The sequence below is a fragment of the Chiloscyllium plagiosum genome, chromosome 13 (genome assembly GCF_004010195.1).
Source record: "Chiloscyllium plagiosum isolate BGI_BamShark_2017 chromosome 13, ASM401019v2, whole genome shotgun sequence".
NCBI lineage: Eukaryota > Metazoa > Chordata > Chondrichthyes > Orectolobiformes > Hemiscylliidae > Chiloscyllium > Chiloscyllium plagiosum.
The window spans coordinates 79389931-79408829 of record NC_057722.1 but is presented as its reverse complement, the minus strand read 5'-3'; the positions used below and the strand labels follow the sequence as shown (position 1 = coordinate 79408829).

Below are 18899 nucleotides of genomic sequence, written 5' to 3'. Positions count from 1 at the left end.
TTTGCGAAGGTTGGTAGGGTGGAAGGTGGGCACCAGGGGCGTTCTGTCCTTGTTGCGGTTGGAGGGGTTGGGTCTGGGGGCGGAGGTGCGGGATGTGGATGAGATGCGTTGGAGGGCATCTTTGACCACGTGGGAAGGGAAATTGCGGTCTTTAAAGAAGGAGGCCATCTGGTGTGTTTTATGGTGGAACCGCTCCTCCTGGGAGCAGATACGGCGGAGGAATTGGGAATACGGGATGGCATTTTTGCAAGAGGTAGGGTGGGAAGGGGTGTAATCCAGGTAGCTGTGGGAGTTGGTGGGTTTGTAGAAGATGTCAGTGTCAAGTTGGTCGTCACTGATGGAGATGGAGAGGTCCAGGAAGGGGAGCCAGGTGTCGGAGATGGTCCAGGTAAATTTAAGGTCAGGGTGGAATGTGTTGGTGAAGTTGATGAATTGCTCATCCTCCTCGCGGGAGCACGAGGTGGCGCCAATGCAGTCATCAATGTAGCGGAGGAAGAGGTGGGGAGTGGTGCCGGTGTAATTACGGAAGATCAACTGCTCTACGTAGCCAACAAAGAGACAGGCATAGCTGGGGCCCATATGTGTGCCCATGGCTACCCCTTTGGTCTGGAGGAATTGGGAGGATTCAAAGGAGAAATTGTTAAGGGTGAGGACGAGGTCGGGCGAACGAATGAGAGTGTCGGTGGAGGGGTACTGTTGGGAACGTCTGGAGAGGAAAAACCGGAGGGCTTGGAGGCCCTGGTCATGGCGGATGGAGGTGTAGAGGTATTGGATATCCATGGTGAAGATGAGGCGTTGGGGACCGGGGAAACAGACGTCTTGGAGGAGGTGGAGGGCGTGGGTGGTGTCTCGAACGTATGTGGGGAGTTCCTGGACTAGGGGGGATAGGACAGTGTCGAGGTATGTAGAGATGAGTTCAGTGGGGCAGGAGCATGCTGAGACAATGGGTCGGCCAGGGTGGTCAGGCTTGTGGATTTTGGGAAGGAGGTAGAACCGGACAGTGCGGGGTTCCCAGACTGAGGTTGGAAGCCATGCGTGGGAGATCTCCTGAGGTGATGAGGTTCTGTATGGTCTGGGAGATGATGGTTTGGTGATGGGGGTGGGTGGTGGGGTCATGGTCAAGGGGGCAGTAGGAAGAGGTGTCCTCGAGTTGGCATTTGGCTTCAGCGGTGTATAGGTCAGGTGCGCCAGACTACCACTGCGCCCCCTTTGTCTGCTGGTTTGATGGTGAGGTTGGGAACACAGGACTACTTGTATGCCAAAGATCACCAGTAGAATGCAATGTACAGAGCAAAGTGATCTCCCCATCAGTGGGTCACTTCTAAGCTCTGTATTCCTGTCACATTCCTTTTTGTAATCCCTCAAGATCTGGACATTGCTGTCTGGGTCAACTTATTGTCCATCCTTAATTGCCCAGAGGGCAGTTAAGAGTCAACCACATTGCTGTGGGCCTGGAATTGCATGTAAGCCAGACCAGGTAAGGACAGCAATTTCCTTCCCTAAAGAAAATTAGTGAATCAGATGGGTGTGTTCAGAATTGTATTGTAGTCATTATTAGATGATTCATTCCAGTTTTCTTTAAATTCAAATTCCACCATATGCTGTAGCAGGCTTTGAACCTGGATCCCAGACTGTTAGAGTCTCTGGATTAATTGTCTAGCAGCGCAGAGATCAAGAATTTTGCAGCCAATAATGGTCTTATCTCTCTCGTACCCATCCACCATCTACGTGACAAATCAGGAATTTTCCAGTGGAGATTCACTGATGATCCCTGGAATGGTAGGCCTAACATATTATGATTGACTGAGGATCCTGGGATTATATTCAGTGGAGTTTAGAAGGTTGAGGGGAGATCTATGGAAACTTACAAGATAATGCATGGCTTAGAAAGGGTGGACGCTGGGAATTGTTTCTGTTAGGTGGGGAGCCTATGACCCATGGGCACAGCCTTAGAATTAGAACATAGAACATAGAACATAGAAGAATACAGCGCAGTACAGGCCCTTGGGCCCTCGATGTTGCGCCGAACCAAGCCTCCCCCCCACAAGTATCCAAAACGGTATACTTGTTCTTGAGGGGGTCAATTGAGAACGGAAATGAGAAGACATTTCTTCAGCCAGAGAGTGGTGGGCCTGTGGAATTAATTCCCACCGAGCACAGTAGAGGCCGGGACGTTGGGGGCCATCAAGGCGGAGATTGATAAATTCTTGATCTCACAAAGAATTAAGGGCTACAGGGAGAGTGCGGGAAGGGGAGTTGAATTGTCCATCAGCCATGATTAAATGGTGGAGAGGACTCAATGGGCTGAATGGCCTTGCTTCCACTCCTATGTCTTATGGTCTAATGGTCTAATATGATGGAATACTTTGCACTGGCCTTGATGAATGTTGCTGCTTAAGCAAATCAAAAGCATGATGCCTTCAAAAACTAAGCAGTCCACTTGTTTAGCACCCAATTTATCACATTCACTATTTGCTGCCTTCGCCAATGGCACCCCATTTATAACTGTCACCATAACAGCAGTGTGTGTCATCTACAAAATGCAATATAGTTACTTACCAAGGTTCCACGACAGCACCTTTTGAAACCAGCAATCTCTACTGCTGTGAAAGACTAGGGCAATAAGATGTGTTGTGTGACTACCTGCAGGTTCCTCTCCAAGTTACATCACATTCTGGCTTAAAACTGTATTGTCATTTATTCACTGTCACTGGATGGAATCATGGAATTCCCTTCTCAACAGCAATATGGGGGTGTCTAAACCTCCCATATTGCAGCAGTTCAAAAAGGCAACTCGCCAATTAAGGTTGGGTAACTATTGCTCGCTTGGCCAGCAATGCCCACATCCCATTAACAAATTGAGTTTCATTTAGTACTGGTTGAGGAATTTCAGTCATTAATCACATGACAGGTTATAGTCCGACAGGTTTATTTGAAGCTGAAAGCTTTGAGTGCTGCTCCTCTTTCAAGTGACTTATGACATCATCCATCCCAGTCCAACACTGGCACCTCCACATCATAATCTGTTCTATTTGCACGGAACTAGTTTAATGAACGCATATTTGGTACCACTAACTGTTTTTTTTTGGTAAGAACGTGTGGGAAAAGTTTCTTATAAACGTTAACATAATCTAGAAAGAAAAATGATATTTGGAAAAAAATACATTTTTTTGAATATCATACTTATTTAAAAAGTACTCCTTTTAACAGCTCCTATACCCTTTATCCATTACAAAGGACCACTCATCTTTTAGTTGAGCTTTATTCAACTATTGAACTAAACAAAGCACAATACAAGAGATCAACAACAAATCACGTACATAAACAAAATGTTGTATTGTGGCCAAAGATGTGTTTTATTTAAATCTATCCGTTCACATTTGAATGTTCATATTAGAGTTAGTGGATTCATCTCTTGTCCAGCCTAAAGTTCAGTTGTATCTATTTTGGTACAAAGGGAATATAGTTTTTTTTTGGTCCACCTGCATGTGTAATAATGCTGGTGATTCTCAAAGGGAGAATTTATTATTGCCATGTGAACAATAAGACTTTGCAGTTATTAAATTGACTATTCTGCTGACAAATTAACTAAGTATTGGAGATGGAGAAGTAAATTGAGAGATTTTCCATCCTTTTGAAGCAGGGCAGTTGTACTTTCTAGCTTTGCTCTAAATCTTAATTTACCAACAAAGCTGGTCTTTCTACCAAACTGCTTTTGATATACAAATTTGATTCCGAAGCTATCATTCGCAATACAATTGCATGTTCCGTACTTAAATCTCAACTGCAGTCGTTCACAATATGTTACTAATTTAAAAAAAAAATTTCTTTGCAGAAGATCTGAGTTTGCTGCAAAATCTAAAATTCAAGTTGTGTCTAAGAGGGCTAGTTTTCTGCAATCAACCTTCAAACGGTAGGAACTTTCAAATGTGAATTGAGACTTGGGGAACTTGCAGCGATTACTAACATCATTTGCATCATTATGTTAGTGATTAAATCACCTGCCACAACAAATTCATTAGTGTATGAAATACTGATCTCCAGTTCCAGTGAGGCCTGTCAGCAATTCAATTTTGTTTTTCTCTTTTTGTCTGTCATTCTTTGCCACAAACAAGGTCATTGTCCAACGAAGACAACCTGGCAAATAGTATGACTAAAAGAATTCTTACACTCCTGTTGCTTACCCTGGAAACTTTTGCAACAATAATAGAGTTGTTTTTTTCAGGTTGGATTCCCTACAGTGTGGAAATGGGCCCTTCGGCCCAAAAAGTTCACACCAACCCTCCAAAGAGTAACCCACCCAGATCCATTCCCCTACCCTATATTTACTCTTGACTAATGTACCTAACACGATGAGCAATTTAGCATGGCCAATTCACCTGACCTCTTTGGATTGTGGGAGGAAACCAGAGCACCCGGAAGAAACCCACACAGACACAGGGAGAATGTGCAAGCTCCACACAGACACTGGACTGAGATGTGAATCGAACCCAGGTCCCTGGCGCTGTGAGGCAGCAGTGCTAACCACTGAGCCACTGTACTGTTGTGTAATATCTTTCCTAAGTTTTGTCCTTGCTAATAACGTGAAATAGCTGAAAGCACGTTAGCAGGTTTTTCTGCACCATACTTTTTTCTCCACCTCCAGGTGAAGTGAGTGAGTTGGGCACAGTGTAAAGTACTCTCATCTGTGTCCTGTTCAACTCCAGGATGATCTTCTATTTTCATACTCAGTTTCCCATTGCATTCTATTAGCTTTCCTAATTACTTGTCACTCCATACTTAAAACGAGCTCAAATAGAGCAAATCCTCTTCTAACTTGATTCGACAATTACTTTTTCTACCAAGTGTTCTATCTACAGATTTCAAACACTGAAATCTAAAATTCATTTATTACTTTGGAGAAATGTTGAAATTCACACTAAATTGAGAAAACTCCAAATTTATATTTGATTTGAGACTAATCTTTAACATTTCATAATTACAAACAATGCCAAGAATCAACAATTGCATTGTTTTGCAGCACATCACCTCTAATCAGTAGTGCAGAACATTGTCCTATTTGTATAACAAATGTTACGTTTTAACTTGAAAGAAAACTTTATTTGAGCCTATCATGCCAGTCAAAAATCTAATAAAACCCGGAGAGCATTTGGTGAAGAAATTATGTTAAAATGGTCATTGAATTGGTCAAAAACATTTGACACTTCTCTTTGTAAATTGATTCTTGCTGAATTGATATCACACAACAGCCATCTAACTTCGGTTGTTCTTTTGTGCATTCACTTGAAACCGCTTGTGTTTGGGTGAAAGATTTTGTTGTCTGTCTTTGAGGACAAGATAGTTTCCAAATGGCATTTTAGTTTGCAGAAAACACATTGTATTCAATGATTTTCAATAAACCTATTTATTGTGAATCCTGAATCCAAGCAGATCAGATAATGCTACCTATGCTTGGCATGCTGTGCTCAACTTTTATTATTTTACGGGTTCAACATCCTCACTTTTGTCTCAACAAATTGCTCATATCCTTCTATCAGGAACATCTTACGGTTGTGTGTATAAAAAGCATGCACAGTCGACAGTGTGCTAGTGTGCATGAAATATACTTTTTACCATTTTGAAATGACAAGTCGAAACGTCGATTCTCCTGTTCCCTGGATGCTGTCTGACCTGCTGCGCTTTTCCAGCAACACATTTCCAAGTCAATGATGTATCCTTGTCTGCAGCCACCTAGTTGAAATCTCTGATCAGCTGAGGTTATTTGGAAGGAAAATTCAATGGAACAAAAATTTTGTTTTACTAGAATCCAGTTGTAAAGGTTACATCAACCCAGGTAAAATGAACTTAACTGGTTGCAAAGTGTAATGTGCAAGGGTGTTTACCTGAGGGACATCTACAGATGCATTAATGCACTGAAGTAGAATGACAATAATCGGTCTAAATTTCGTGAACAAAAATTGACTCCGTTTCTTTAAAGTTAATTTCAGAAAAGGTGTGCACTGCTGCAGCCTTGTACAGCAAGACTGGAGTTTTGGGTTTTAATTGGATAGAACTTGAACTGATCGGTTTCTCATGCATAGTAATGATGTATTGTTCAACCGAAGCCATTCTGTTGACCTAGCTTCTACTTAGTAAATTAAGAATTCAAATATCTTGTGGTGATAGCATCCCGTGCAAGACTGTAAGGACTTGAACTTCAAATTCATTTCCAAATGTCAAAATGCCTTTTAAAATTTTTAAGTTTTGTACTGTGAGTGAATGTTTTGGCTGTATTGATCATTTCAGCTAGCCTGTCCTCACTGGGAGTTACTGCTACTCTTGTCAGCACCATCTGGTTGAAAGCTGCTCAAGGTAAGGTTGTAGTTTGGAAGAAACATCGGAACAGAAATTTTGTTCCAATAGTTTGTTTGTTAGGTGACGTTAATGAGTAACCATGTTATATTAATCTATCGCAAGTAAGCATGGCTAATATGGTCATGCTGACACAGAATTAATAATGACAGATGCAAAATTGCTGTCTGCAAAAGTTTCATTCTCTGTTTGTCACATGAAGGTTTTTGAGTGCATACAAACCTTGGTTATTAAACAATTAATCAACACACCATATTACCTGTCTTTCTCTGCTCCCATGTTGAAGTTTGTAATTGTTCAAAGGTCACTATCATTTTGGTGCACTTATTGCAGAAATTGGGTCAGTTTTCATTAGTTTTCAGACAGAGCAAGCAAAACTTGGACATTGTCAAATGACCTGTGTAACACACGTTGCTACTTCATTGGCTGCTTTTATGTACCAACCTGATGTTTATGCCACTTAACTAGTACCCTGTTCTTAGCTCTACCTGTTCTGTTGTTTTTAAGAATGTGTAAGTGTCTTTGCTGTCGTGCAGTGAATAATTGGGTTAAAAATGTTTAGATTAAATTAGCAGTTTTAGTACACAAGTTGACCACATCTACTCAGTTGTCTTAATTGTGCCGAGATTTGAAGGTCTCCTAACCATGCAACTTAACATGAATTAGTCTGTAATGTACTACATGGAAACACCCTTTGGCTTAACTCCATCAATGCTGACCAGATATCTTAAATTAATATGGTCCCACTTGCCAGCATTTGGCCAATGTCTTCAACCCTTCCCACTCATACCCATCCTGATGCCTTTTGAATATTGTAATTGTACCAGCCTCCACCACTTCCTCTGGTAGTTTCTTTCGTATATGCATCATCCTCTGCGTGAAAAAGTTGCCCCTTAGCTCCCTTTTGTGTCTTTCCCTTGTCAACTTAAACCTATGCCCTCTAGGAAAAAGACCATTAGTTTTCACCCTATTCATGCCCTTCATGTTTTCAAGGTTATAATTTCCTTGTTTCATGTGAATGTTTGTTTGTCTCATTAGAAAATAGAACATAGAACAGTACAGCAAGGGAATGGGTCCTTCAGCCCATAATCTTGTGCTGAACGTGATGCCAAATTAAGATAATCCCTTTTGATTGCCCTTGGTCCATATCACTCCATTCCTTGCAAAGTCATGTGCTTATGTAAAAGTCCCTTAAATACCCCTATCGTATTCCAGATTCCTACCACTCTGGTTTTTAAAAAAAATCTTGCACCTCCCATTCAGAGAGGGCCTTTGAACCCCCCCCCCCCCCCACCACCTCACCTTGAATGCACGTCTCTAATATTAATATTTCAACTCTGGGGAAAAGATTCTGACCATCAACCCTGTCTATGCATTTCCTAATTTTACAGACTTCTATCAAGTTTCCCGTCAGCCTCCAATGCTCAAAAGAAAGCAACACTATCTTTTCTAGCCTCCTTATAACTCATACACTCTAATCCAGGCAGCATCCTAGTAAACATCTACTGAACCCTCTGCAAAGCCTCCATATCTTTTCTGGAATGAGGCGACCAGAATTGAACGCAATAGTATGTGGCATAACCAAAATCTTATACAGCTGCAGCATGTCATTCCTGGCCTGTTGTTTTAAAACTAAATTCTAAGTTATTTGGATAACCTGAAATTTGAGTTTTTTGAGTTGATGTGAAAAGCCATATATTAGAAGGCGCTTTTCTCCAGCAGATACATTTGTCGTGCTGGGTTTGTATGAAATCGGTAACGTTTGATACGATAACCAATTTTTGCTTAAAGTCGGATTCTTCTAAGTTCTTGCTCTATTTGCAGGCAGTTGGACAAGTGTATTTGTGACTGAAATGGTCTTCTGACTTGATTATGCTAAAAGTATTGGATATGTGATAGCAATAGTAAATTTTTTACTTAATGTCATTAAGTTGGAAGTATTTATGTAATGAGATGTGAAGGTCTCCACCTCCTCTATTTGGCCCCGTGCCATCCATTTTACAAATTGCATTATGATTTTTTTCTCAGACTATCCTTAGCTACTGTTTCATTCAACTCTGTTGTGTGCAGCTTTGTTTTCAATTTAATTCCTATCCTCTGGTCATCTCGCTCAACAGTTTGTGGCTAAATACTGAAATGAGACATTACGTAAGTTAGTTCTGCAAGAGCGACTGGGATACTGAAATCAAATCTTCAAGTTACCTTTCAAGACGACTGATAAAACTTCACTAATACATTGTTTTCCTTAATGTGATATTTTTAAAAAAATGGTTGAGACATTTAATCAAAGTACTTTCTCCTGAGCCTTTTTGTCTGGTGTTAAAACACGCTCACTTATTCAAAGTGAAGGAGCCTGTTTTGAATTTCAACACAATGATATAAGTTTTTAGTTTTACGATGGGCAACTGGTGTTGCCAGCAATGTCCATGTCCCATGCTTTTAAGAAAAGGTAAAAAGCATTCTACATGTGTTGCCAAAATAGGTGTGTGCAGAGGCAATGCTCACATGAATAATACAGTAAGGTATTTGACTATATTTCCCCAGTTAGAGATATGAAAGCATACCAGGATGATAAATGTTTTGGGGAAGTATTTCAGATGCACCTTTTTAAGTGGTCATTCTTCTTGGTCTCCAGAAGTGTGTGGTGTGCTATTTGACGACAAAGGCGATCACCCCTAAACTTCTATCCCTTTCTGTATCCCATATACGTGCACTTCAGTCACTTTGATTGTAGACATGAGCAGGAACTAAAGATTTTGCTATTTCCAAATGTGATCAATTTGTTTAGCTGTAACCTTGTTTGCTAGTGAGTGCTATGGTGATGCAGTGGTAGTGTCCCTACCTCTGAGCTAGGAGGCACAGGTCAAGCTGCACCAAAATGTTTCCTAACTAGTTTTTTTAAAAAATGTTTTTCTGGTTTACGTACCATGAACTGAATTGAAAGTTGGCACCTCCTGTTTTGTGCTTTGGTGCTGGATTTTTCTGTTAATCGTTATGAATCATAAGTGTTTACAGGGTGGTGCTTTCTATGATACAATTACATCATTATTAGAATAGCAAGCTGATTTAAAACTACTAGAAACTTTCATTTGCAAAACTTTTATTTGTGCCATTCAATTCAACAATGTTGAAACTTTTTTATAACTGCCAGTGACCATACGTCCAAATCCAGTAAATTTTTAAACTAAACTCAATTCCATGTGAGATATTTTGGGTGTGAGATTATTCATTTCATCCAAGTTGATTTGCTTGCTGCTGAATTTATTTTGGGAATATTGGAGATGAAAGACATTGCAAAGCAAGAATTGATTTGTGATTTTATAGTTGTGTGAATACAGGAAATTAGTGGATTAGTTGAGGTAAACATTCAGTTTAATTAAATCTGAACTGAAGAATGCTTCAAATGAAGCAGTCTTTTTCGTATTAAACATGGACTTTGCTTATTCCTGCCCTGATTTACATTATGTACAATTTGTAAAGTTTTTATCAAGTTGTAGTCTCCATTCTCTAAATTACAAATGAGCACACAATGTTCATATTAGAAAAGTTGAAAATTGGCATTGTAATTAGTTAGGGCTTTAGAGGGGTGAGGACACATTTGGGATAATTAGCATGGTTTTGTGTGTGGGAAAGTGTGTCTTTGGACAAGGACTTTGTAACAAGGCCTTTGACAAGGTGCTGCATGGTGTGTTGTTGAGGCGGGTTAAATCTCTCTATCTTGGGAGATGGCCAATAGGATACAAAATTGTCTTGACAGTAGAAGATAGAGGTATTGGCAGAGGGTGGTTTTTCGAACTGGAGGCCTGTGACCAGTGGTATATTACACAGGGATCGGTACTGGGTCCACTCTTTGTCATTTATATAAACTATTTGTATGAAAATTTAGGTTCATTTAGTAAGTTTGCGAATGATACCAAGATTAGTGATACAGCGGATGGTGAAGACTAATCTGGGAATGCCACAAGGTCTTGACCAACTGGGCCAATGGGTTGAGGAATGGCAGATGGAGTTTAATTTACTCCAATGCAAGGTTTTGCATTTTGGTAGGTCAAACCAGGGTAGGATTTACACAGTCAATGATAAGGTCCTGGGGAATATTAAAGAATTAAACATCCCTAGTTCTAGGGATACTGATTCATAGCTCCTTGTGAAGGCAACTTTCAGCATGCTTGCTTTCATTGGTCAGTGCATTGAGTATAGAAATTGGGAAGTCTTGTTGCAGCTGTGCATGACATTGTGTAAGGCCACATTTGGAGTACTGCAAGCAGTTCTGGTCGCCCTAGTGAAGAAAGGATATTATTAAAGTAGAAATAGTACAAAAAAGAATTACCTGGGCAAGAAGGTTTGTGTTATAAAGAGAGGCTTGACTGACTGACAGACTTTTTCCCCTGGAGCATAGGGGACTGAGGTGACCTTTTATAGAGGTCTCTAAAATCATGAGAGGCACAGATAAGGTATATAGCCAGCAGCTTTTGCCCATGCATGGTCGGGGAGTCTAAAACTAGAGGGCATAGATTTAAGGTGAAAGGGGTGAGGTACAGAAGGATCCAAAGGGGCAGTTCTTTCCTCACAATGTGGTGAGTGTCTGGAACTGACTGGTGGAGGCAAGTACAGTTTTGTCAGCGAGTTCTGAGAAGATTTGTAGCTCAGGTTGAGGTTCTGGATGTAAATTTGCTCACTGAGCTGGAAGGTTTGTCTTTGATGTTACCTAGTATCGAGAAACATCTAGTGAGCTCAAGTGAAGTACTTATATTATGGCCTGCTCTGTGTATTTGTTTAGATTAGATTAGATTACATTACAGTGTGGAAACAGGCCCTTCGGCCCAACAAGTCCACACCGACCCGCCGAAGTGCAACCCACCCATACCCCTACATTTACCCCTTACCTAACACTACGGGCATTTTGTATGGCCAATTCACCTGACCCTGCACATCTTTGGACTGTGGGAGGAAACCGGAGCACCCGGAGGAAACCCACGCAGACACGGGGAGAACGTGCAAACTCCACACAGTCAGTCGCCTGAGGCGGGAATTGAACCCGGGTCTCTGGCGCTGTGAGGCAGCAGTGCTAACCACTGTGCCACCGTGCAACCCACTGTTTAGGTTTCCTTGGGTTGGTGATGTCGTTTCAACAAACACATTGACTTGGATCACATTTATCACCCCCTGAGCAAAAGAACATGAAATGATATCACCACAGGAGATGATGTCACCAACCCAAGGAAACCTAAACCGATAAAAAGTGGGCCATACCACTAATGCTTCACCAAAAGCTCACTGATGATGATACTTTGTTTTCAGACATTTTGTCGTATACTAACTTTCCAGCTCAGCGAGCAAACTTACATCCACAGTTTTGTCATTTAAGTAAGTAGTATTTGAACGGGTACATGGATGAAGGAGGTATGGAAGGATATGGACCATGCACATGGGACTTAGTTCAATTTTGAAAACTGGGTGGCATGGGCATGTTGAGCTGAAGAGCCTGTTTCCATGCTGTAAACCTCCATGATTCTATGTCCCTTTTGGAGCATGCACCTAATTCACTCAGTTCACTTGTAGGAAGGTTTGAAAATTGTTTTGAGAAGTTTAAGAAAAGGAACTCTGGTAATTCAGACCATTTCAGTTGTTAGGTTTCTTGCTGTCTTGGAATAAGAGCATTGCTTCTCGACACAGCTGAAACTTACCAAGACATAACCACTAGAACTAGTCTAGAAAAATTACAGGTGATAGTGTTAGGTCTAATCCTGTATCAGTTTTTTTTCATGACAGTCAGAATGGGCTAAAAGTGAAGAAGATTTTATCCCACCTCTAAAACTGGTAATTAGTTTAATTTGGTGGAAAAGGATAACATAAAAGGAAGAATCAGCTGAAAACCCACTTGAATCATAAAGGTGTAATCTTCAGCTTTTCAGTGAGAAATCTTGCCGAAAGCACCTTTTCTTCAAGTTAATTTCTGGCATCAAGGATCACTGTTTGATGTTTCTATGCTCTCCAGTTTCCATCAAGAGTTGCTTTGTTGATAGTCTGAGAGATGAGGCTTGGACATCTCTAAATATTTCTGTGAAGAATATGTCTGAAATGGTGCAAAGAGAATGTTGAAAGATCCTTCATGAAGACTTGTCTTCATCTTATTTTATGAAGACCTTTCAAAGCAAATGGGTAGATTTTCCAGGTAGATGCCTAGATTAGGAACTTCAATAAAGAAACTTCAGATGATGGAACTTTTACTGGAGGCAAAGAGGCTTCACTGTAGAGACCATTGCATACTTGGATAAATACTTGAAGCAGGGTTAAAAATCACACAACACCAGGTTATAGTCCAGCAGGCTTAATTGGAAGCTCTAGCTTTCAGAGCGGCGTTCCTTCATCAGTTGATAGTGGAGGACACAATTGTAAGACACAGAATTTATAGCAAAAGTTTACAGTGTGATGTAACTGAAATTATACATTGAAAAATACCTTGATTGTCTGTTGCACCTTTTGATGAAAGGTGCTATGGGACAGGGCAGTGGCATTAGTCTTTGCTTGCTCAGATAAAGATCTGACAAAGTCCTGATGGACTGAATGGATGATTATGCTTAGAAATGTCTGTGTACTCTTGGCTCATGAGGATCTGGCCTAATTAAGAGAGCATTTACATCATTTTAGAACATAGAAAAACACAGCACAGAACAGGCCTTTCAGCCCACGTTGTGCCAAGGATTATTCCTAATCTAAAATAACCTACACGCCCCTCAATGCACTGCTGTCCATGTACCTGTCCAGCAATGTCTTAAATGTCCCGAATGACTCTGCTTCCACCACCACCACTGGCAATGCATTCCATACATTCACAACTCTCTGCATAAAGAACATACCTCTGATGTCTCTTCTGTACCTTCCTCCTCATATCTTAAAACTATGAGCCCCTCGTGCTAGTCAATCCTGCCCTGGGGCAAAGTCTCAAACTATTGATTTCTATCCAAGCCCCTCATTACCTTGTATACCTTGATCAGGTCACCTCTTCCGACTCCTCTCCAAAGAGAAAAATCTTAGCTTAGTCAACCTCTCTTCATAAGTCCTCCAGTCCAGGCAGCATCCTGGTAAACCTTCGCGCCCTTTCCAAAGCATCCATCTTTACTATAATAGGGTGACCAGAACTGGACACAATTATTCCAAGTGTGGACTCGGTCTTACAGAGCTACAGCAAAACCTCGTGGCTCTTAACTTCGATCCCCCTGTTAATGAAGGCCAAAACACCATATGCTTTAACAGCCCTATCCACTTGGGTGACAACTTTTGAGGGATCTATGCATTTGCACACCAAGATCCCTCTGTTCCTCCACACTGCCAAGAATCCTGCCTTTAATCCTATATAATCCTATATTCAAGTTCAACCTTCCAAAATGCATCACTTCGCATTTATCGAGGTTGAACCCCATCTGCCATTTCTCAACCCAGCTTTGCATCCTGTCTATGGCAGGCTGCAGCCTGCAATTACCCTTGATATTATCGACGACACCTTTGTCATGGCAAATTTACTAACCCATCCCTCAAACTCCTTATCCAAGTCATTTATAAAAACTACGAGGAGCAGAGGCCCAAGATCAGAGCCCTGTGGGACCCCAAACAATACTGACCTCCAGGCAGAATACTTTCCATCCACAGCCACACTCTGCCTTCTGTCAGCCAACCAATTCTGAATCCAGATAGCCAAATCTCCCTGTACCCCATACTTCCTGACTTTATGAATGAGCCTACCATGGGGAACCTTTTATCAAATGCCTTGCTGAAGTCCATATACACCACATCCACTGCTCGACCTTATCGACCTGTCATGTCACCACATCAAAGAACTCAATAAGATTTGAGGCATGACCTGCCCTGCACAAAGCCATGCTGACTGCTTTTAATCACTCTGCTTTTTCAATTAGTCATAAATCCTATCCCTCAAAATTCTTTCGAAAACCTTGCTGACCACAGATGGAAGACTGACTGGTCTGTAATTGCCAGGGATTTCCATACTACCCTTGTTGAAAAGAGGAATAACATTCGCCTCCCTCCAATCCTCCAGTACGGCCCCCGTGGGGAGTGAGGAGGTAAATATCCTCGCCAGTGGCTTAGCAACCTCCTTTTTCCCATCCTGGAGCAACCTAGGATAAATGTGGTCTGGCTCTGGGGACTTACCAATCTTAATGTTTGCCACAATTTCCAGCACATCAACTTTTGGTTCTGCTTCAATCTCATAGTATATGACGTTCCAAATTAACTTATATGTTCTTTCTTTTCTGATGATTGATCATTGGTCTGAAACTTAATACATTTTCCTTATCTTTCTCCATAGCTGCAGCTTGTCTTGTTTTTTTTCCGGCCTTTTTTCAGATCTCCAATATATAGTTTTCTTCTTTTTCTATTTTCACTGCGATCTGAGGATTGTTACCTACTAGACTAAATTACTATTATCGGAAACTGAATTTATCCAGGCTCACTAACAGAGATCTTTGTGTCAAAATGATGTGTACACTTTTTAATGCGTCTTGTACACTAAAACTCAGTTTAATTACATCGTAGTTTTCTATTTAGAATGGGTTTATTGATCTACACAGGCCATTTGGCAGTTAGTGTAGTGTACAGTGGTGAAATTAACATAAACTGCAGAAGGACAGCAACAATCTCCCACAAGTGCATGATTCATCTTTATATAGTTTGTCTGCTTGAACCAGAGATTTTGTGAATCCAGTGGTGGAATTCTGCTGCAGTTAGAATACCTTCACTTGAGTCCAGGATGTTCACAACGGAAAGAAGGACAGCAACAATCTCCCACAAGTGCACAATTCATCTTTAAGTAGTTTGTCTGCTTGAACCAGAGATTTTGTGAATCCAGTGGTGGAATTCTGCTGCAGTTAGAATACCTTCACTTGAGTCCAGGATGTTCACAACGGAATAAAGTTTGAAGGATTGATTCTGAATTAGAGGGGAAAGTGCAGACTGCAGATGCTGGAGATCAGAGTTGAGAGTTGGGTGCTGGAAAAGCACAGCAGGTCAGGTAGTATCGGGGGAGCAGGAGAATCGAGAAGCACAGCATGATGAAGGGCTCTCTTCCGAAATGTCAATTCTCCTGTTCCTGTGATCTTGTCTGACTTGCTGTGCTTTTCCAGCACCACGCTCTTGACTTTTAATTACAGAACCAGTTATGTCTTCAGCTTCACCAACGCTAAGTAAGGGTTTGATCCTAAAATGATGTTATGCATTAACTTGACATTAATCTGGCAAGGATCCAGGTGGAAATGGAGAAAACCCCTCCTTTTAGTACGACTTTTCAGGTTAGAGCATTTTAATGTTGTGTTTCTTTTGAAATCTTTTGATATCTGATCAGAATTTGATTTCAGTCCTGAAGTTCAACAGGACCTTTGACATTTTGTATGCAATCAGTGGTGCAGTTTTGCACTGAAGATATCAGTTTTTGCAGATTTATGTTGAACTTGACATTTCATTTCCAAATATATCAAAAAGATTTGGAACCTGTTCCTTGAAAGTGGAGTGGCAGGTAGATAGGATAGTGATGGTGGCGTTTGGTCTGCTTTCCTTTATTGGTCAGAGCATTGAGTATATGAGTTGGGAGGTCACGTTGCGGCTTTATAGGATGCTGGTTACACTGCATTTGGAATATTGTGTGCAGTTCTGGTCTCCCTGCATTAGGCAGGATGTTGTGAAACTTGAAAGGGTTCAGAAAAAATTTACAAGGATGTTGCCAGGGTTGGAAAATTTGAGGTATAGGGAGAGGCTGAATAGGCTTGGGCTGTTTTCCCCGGAGCATCGGAGGCTGAGGGGTGACCATAGAGGTTTATAACATTACGAAGGGCATGGATAAGATAAATAGACAAGGTCTTTTCCCAGCGGTGGGAGGACTCCAGAACTAGAGGGCATTGGTTAAAGGTAAGAGGGGAAAAATTTAAAAGGGATTGAAGGGGCAACTACTTTTACGCAGAGGATGGTGTGTGTATGAAATGAACTGCCAGAGGAAGTGGTGGAGGCTGGTGCAATTACAATATTTAAAATTCATCTGGAAGAGTTGAGAGGAATATGTGCAAAGTGCTGGCAAGTGGGACTAGATTAGTAGGTTTTGAGCAGATTTGTAGCTCAGGTTGAGGTTCTGGATGTAGGTTAGCTCCCTGAGCTGGAAGGTTTATTTTCAGAGGTTTCGTCACCATATTGGGTATCATCATCAGAGAAGCACTGGTGTTATGATCTGCTTTCTTTGTGTGTTTAGGTTTCCTTTGGTTGGTGGTGTCATTTCCAGTTATGTAATTTCTTGTTCTTTTTCAGAGGGTGGTAAAATGGGGTCCAAATTGATGTGTGTGTTGATAGCGTTCCAGTTGGAATGCCATGCTTCTAGGAATTCTTGTGCAAACACTGTTACAGAACTGCAAAAAACACTACATTGGACAAACGGGCAGAAAAACAACCACCAGAATACATGAACATCAAGAACAGTGTCTTGTGGAACACCACTCACCACTGTCCTCCAGGCAAAATACTTTCCATCTACAACCACATTCTGCCTTCTGTCAGCCAACCAATTCTGAATCCAGAGAGCCAAATCTCCCTCTATTCCATACCTCCGGACTTTGAATGAGCTTACCATGGGGAACCTTATCAAATGCCTCACTGAAGTCCATATACACCACATTCATTGTTCGACCTTCATCGACCTGTCTTGTCACCTCCTCAAAGAACTCAATAAGATTTGTGAGGCATGACCTGCCCCGCACAAAGCCATGCTGACTGCTTTTAATCACTCTATGCTTTTTCAATTAGTCATAAATCCTCTCCCTCAGAATTCTTTCCAAAACCTTGCTGACCACAGACATAAGACTGTGACTGGTCTATAGTTGCCAGGGATTTCCCTATTACCCTTCCTGAAAAGAGGAGCAGCATTCGCCTCCCTCCAAGCTCCGGTACAACTCTCGTGGAGAGTGAGGAAGCGAAGATCTTCGCCATATGGGCTCAAACTTCTGTCTTCAGCCCTGTACGATGTCTTCCTTTCTGAAGACCCTATAAGCCACCTGCCACTCCCCAACATCAACTCTTGGACACAGTTAACAGCATCTCTGCTGATATAGGCCATTTACCGGAATACAATCTTGCTTCTGACACCTCTTTACTGTTTATAAAACAGGTGTCAGCAAGCACCTGAGCAATTACCTTCCCAAGTGATTTCCTGATCATGGAGATGAAATCACCTGATTCTTTGTAAAAGTTTTTTTCAACTGTTTAGAATAGCATTTTGACCTTTTTTTTTGAAGTCAGATCTTCACAAACTTGAAGATCAAATCTATTTTCCCTCACTTTAAGACCCAAATTCTCAAATAATACATTACAAGCCTTGAGAGCAAAAATAGATTCCAGTAGTTTCCGGATGGATTGTCAGGCTAACTCTAGTCTGATGTTTCCTGTTTTCCTTCCTCCTTTCTTGAATGACATTGGTTCAAGTTGCTAACTTTCTACTTGATATTTTTGTCCATGGGTTATTTGATGTTGCTGGCCGTATCTAATTGCCTGTGAGAAGGTGGTAGGAAGTTGCTGCCTTGAACTGTTGCAGTCCAAATAGCACAGTTATACCCACAGCATGGTTAAGAAGGCTGTTCGGGGGATCCAAGATGGCGGCGACCCAGTAAGACTGAGTCTATAGTGCTCCTCCCAAGACTTGGGCACAGTGGGTCACCTACCCCCTACCAAGTTCACCAAATCATTTATAAATCATTTATAATAGTTTAGTAACTCAATTAGTTGTGTAATATTATATTTAAACAACTTAATCCTAAGTTAAAATGACTAAATGGAAGGGAGCCCGCAGCTCTCAGCAAGCAGGAACCCCTCCCCCACACTCTCCAGCTGCAGCAGAGGCGTCCACAGCCACCCCGGGGGACTTACCTACAGTAGCAAGTTTTGCAGAAATGCTTTCCAAGCTTGACTCGAAGATCGATGCTTTTATCGTCGAATCCAGAAACCGTTGGGAGTCGCTCTCGGCCGCGCTGCAGAAGCACGACCGTGAGATTGAAGAAATTCAACGCCGAGTCGGAGGGGCGGAGCTAAAGGCCGCGACCTCCGAGACAACCGCTCAATCGGCCGTGGATCAGGTCCGGACTCTCGAGCAGCGAGTCCGGACCTTGGAAAATCATATTGACGACCTCGATAATCGAGGTCGTCGAAAAAATATTCGTTTGCTGGGCCTTCCCAAACGGGAAGAGGAAGGCCAGCTTACAGCATTCCTGGAGCAGTGGCTGCCACAACTTTTAAATCTGCAAGCTGGACCAGGCCAGGTAAGGGTGGAATGGGCCTACCGAGTAGCAATACGCAGGCCTGGCTCAAACCAGCGCCCACGCCCGGTCCTGTTCCAGCTGCAGAGCTACAGGGAGAGGCAGAAACTCCTAGAAGCCTCTAGAAATCTCGGAAAAGACCCCCAAGCTATGATCTACAAAGGATCCAAGATCATGCTATTTCAGGACTTTTCCCCGGCTCTGGTTCGAAAGAGGAAGGCACTCGACGAGGCGAAGAAGCGTTTA

General features: G+C 41.8%; 1 protein-coding gene across 11 annotated transcripts in view; it reads left to right on the top strand.

Annotated features, from left to right (window-relative positions):
* The window catches only part of trip12 (thyroid hormone receptor interactor 12), a 218931-nt gene that overhangs the window by 45950 nt on the left and 154082 nt on the right, over positions 1 to 18899 (top strand). The window contains exon 3 of one of the 11 annotated variants that reach the window (XM_043702806.1): positions 3836 to 3913. The exons of the other annotated variants lie outside the window; for them this stretch is intronic. The gene's annotated coding sequence lies outside the window, so the exon portion shown is untranslated. The remainder of the gene's footprint in view (positions 1 to 3835; positions 3914 to 18899) is intronic. 11 annotated transcript variants of the gene reach the window in all.